The following is a 4139-nucleotide window of genomic DNA, read 5'->3' as shown; positions in this document are numbered from 1 at the left end:
TAGTGGCTTTTTGGTACCTTGTGATGATTTTGGAATTAGTTGTGATTTGTTATGAATAATACGGAATTTACAGAAGCTGAACATGCGACTCTTTTGTGGGGTCATATTTTGGCCAATCTGACTCACGCCTGGTGTCTGTTTTTGACGAATCTGACTCTAGCATGTTATCTGATTTTGGCGAATCCGATATTAGCGTGGGGTCAAATTTTGGTGAATCTGGATCTAGGGTAGGGTCAGATTTTGATGAATTCGACTTTAGCATACGGCCAGATTTTGGCGAATCCAACTCTATCCGAATCCGATTAGTCAAAATCTGACCTCACGCTAGAGTTGGATTCGCTTAAACCTGACCCTATGGATGAGTCGGATTCGTCAAATTCTGACTCGTAACTAGAGTCAAGCCAACCTGGGTACACTATTATCTGACTAAGCAACATCCAAAAAATCACACAATTTCATCCTATTCTATTCCTGTCAAAGATTCCTATTACTAATCTCATCATCATAATAATGACTAAGCATCGTAATTTACATTTACGATATAGAGTCAATATATGATTTATGAATGACAAATATCAAAAAGGTCCACTTCAGTGACATTCACAATTTCCTTAATCACAGAGCTGTCTATGAACTTTTCTCTGATTAAAAATTGCATTCATATTTGTTTTGATTCTGAAATATTTTTGAGGTTATGTACTGTAAAGTCCATCAATCATGGTTCTTATATGGATGTAGACTGACTAATTATTTGAATAGAAAATTTTATGATTGACGTGAATAGAATATCGAAATAAGGTCAATATCTGCTGTTATGGCAATTACTGGAATAGCATCTCGTATTCTCCCGATCGGTACATATTGAAATGTTGCCACCACGGCAACGAGGCTGCTGTATACTTAGAATCAAGTGGCTGCCAAGTGGTTTTAAGTATACTGCAATCTCATCGCCGTGGTGGCCACGGTTTGATATTTGTCGATGGGGTCTGATTGTGGATTCAAAATGAGAGCTGATGCCAGTGTCAGGCTGGACTGAACTCGTCGCCGTGGTGGCCACGGTTTGATATTTGTCGATGGGGTCTGATTGTGGATTCAAAATGAGAGCTGATGCCAGTGTCAGGCTGGGCTGATTCGATTTACATTGAGTCAATAGAAGTCGACTCGGTTTTTTCCTAAGGTGGCACCATGGTCGACTCACATCGACTCTAGTCGAATCGAAAGAAATGAGTCGCATGCTCAAAGGTGTTCACTCATCGATTAATGACCAACCATATTTAAGTATCTATTATCCTGGAGCAATAAAGCTACTTCAAGTTTATAAAGTATAATGCACCTCATTATGTTCCATTTTAATCACTATGTATGCCCAGAATTTCAACTCATTTTCCCGTCTATAAAATACACCCAATGTACATACACATTTCCTCTATCCCTAGTACAGCAACTATCTATTCAACTCATTATCAAGATATTCATTATTTTTAGTTTTAAAACATAATAAAATCAAGTCCATACACATTTACATTCATTAAATAACACTACATATGCTCGTGCATGAGCATGCGAATGTTAATTGAAAATTGGTTTCTGATCTTTACTGCTTGATAAGCTTCTTTCAGCTCATTTTCATTTTCATACTTATATACTGTTTGATTAAAACCACATAACAACATCCAAAATGAGGTAATTAATGAAAATTTCATTAAAACTTTTTCGATAAATTTTTTTCTTCTCATTTAATGCTTTTTTCCACCTTTTGTATAGTTTTTCGTGTTAAGGAATATAATGGTAGGGAGCCATATGGATATAATGTAGAGATAGTTAAGTGACCCCGAGTGGAACAGGCTGATATTAGCCGACCATAAAAAAGCATCACTTGACACAAAATATGCACACAAAATTGACATTAGATAAATAAAAGGAAGTAAGGAACTGCACTTAAATGTGATCAGTCGAGTAAGAATTGTCAGCATCAAAAGGCAACAACAAAGAATCATGAGTGAAAAGAACGTGAGAGTCGAGTATGTTGTTGATGGAAAATTTATTTCCAAGGTGACATAAAAGTACTGAAATGGAGCTTAATGTGCTTTTTATCCAACATACATCACCTGATAATAAAAGAAGCAAAAATTGTTATTATTTTCAGGATGTTCTGTCGCGTTTTACTTTATCAAGTGACGAAGAGATTTTTTCTTTATTTTTAGTTTAACTGTGTTTTGTATCCATTTCACATGATCTGTGTGAGTTCTGTTTTCTATGAGTTGGTGAATTTTGAATGAGGATTTTATAGTTTTGGGGAAATTTTTACTTAATGTTGACTAAACTATTACAATTCCTGCTAAAATTCATGTTATGGCAAATGTTTTTATTCGACATCGGGAAGATAAGGAATGGCTCCGATGGGTAAATGTAGGAATATAGGACGAGAGATATGTTCTTGATCCACAATTCCCATTATTCTCTCAATACAGGACACATTGGAAACCAGTTGAGATTCCCATTAATAAATGATAAAAAGAGCACGAGAGCGGTCAAAGAACTCTTGGGTATATTGTGTTAATAGAGTGTCTCCATTAGAGACAGTTCAGCATTTGATATTGGTAATTTGCAAATGATAGCCAGTGATGGAGCTAAATCCAGACATCAACTAAGAGATACCTTGAACTACAGTTGATCTGTATGGTCACCAAATCAAATTTTCTTTTCGAGTAGGTAGCAAATTGACTATCCTCTATCTAAATTTCTACTAAACACAGTTCAACCTTTAAATAATTATTATAATATTTGCAATAAGTGCCTTTACTAGGATGCCTAAATTAATCCAAATATTTGGGGTTCAAGAACTTCTGAGAATATTTAAAGAACTAGAAATCAGAAACCACAATGCAAATAATTCAAATTGAAAAAACCGTTGGGCAGATTTCAAAAGAATCCCAATTTTGTTAAAAATCAAAAATTTGTATGAAGTTTGCGACTACTGTTGAAAAATCGGCACATTTTGAGGCTTATCGGGACACAGCAGCAAGGTACAAAAGTACCCTAACTCATCCCTCCGATTTAAATTCTTCCCAACTTATCTCCAGCTTCCTTTTATTTTTCCTCCACGTTTTGTTGTTTAATTTTTTCTTCATTCCGTCAAGCAAATATCGCATGTACTTGTCTGCATTAACGCTTGAAGAACAGTAGATACAACAAAAAAATCATAGAATAAAGAATACGGATATAAAAAGAGACAGCAAGTATGCAGAGAAAAAGAATGAGTGGAATAAAAAATGATTACATTTAAGGCACGAAAGTGGAATAAAAATGCATACAGAGAAGTTTTTAAAGTTGAAGCAAATGTTGTCAAGTGGCACTTAAAAAACTCGAGATTATGTCTCCGTGTGTACGGAAGAAGGATTGACTTTAAAGTCTCATGAATGTCATACGCATAATTAAAGAGAGGAGAAAAAAATTAGAATTGCAAATTTTGTTGGCATATCCGATTGGGGTACTTGTGAAAATTTTGTCAGAATTTTGGACTGAAAGCATGTCAAATTATGCAGCATAAATCTACCAATCTAGAATTATTTTTTCAAAAAATACAACTAAGGGACAGTTCAGATTGCCCTTGCAATTAGTAATTATGAAGTACTTTTAAACTCAGCCATTCAAAAGATGCAGATCCTTTATCCTTCTCTCATCTCCATCTCGTCTTTCACTTCTGAAAAAAAATGAGAAATCCTTCGGAATATTCAACAACATGATTTCTAGAAAAAAGGAGTGGAAAATTTCAAGTGGAAGATATTTTTATCCAAAATGTCACGTTCCACAGACCCTCAACATTGTTAGCAGTGTAAATAGATAAGAAATTGTAGCGTTTTGGGTTCTTTTATTGTAGAGACAGAATAAAAACTTTCAAGGCAAATGTTGAGGATTTTAAAATAATTTTTCTGTCTTAAAGATGATTATTTATTGGCTGTCATGTTCTTTAACCCGAGCGACACAAATGGAGACAATGTTTGGCATTAAATCACTCCAAACAAACTCTTAGTCTATGCGGGGGTAAACAGGAAGCCAGATGGATGTTGAAAATATTCGACGTTACTAAATGTATCCATAACGGAGCCCTAAAAATGGGGTCTGGCTTAGAACCCTAG

The sequence above is a fragment of the Chironomus tepperi genome, unplaced genomic scaffold (genome assembly GCF_022539635.2).
Source record: "Chironomus tepperi strain 1889 unplaced genomic scaffold, CSIRO-AGI_Ctep_v1 contig_316, whole genome shotgun sequence".
Taxonomy (NCBI): Eukaryota; Metazoa; Arthropoda; class Insecta; order Diptera; family Chironomidae; genus Chironomus; species Chironomus tepperi.
The sequence above is the reverse complement of the archived record's forward strand: the minus strand, read 5'-3'. Positions refer to the sequence as shown.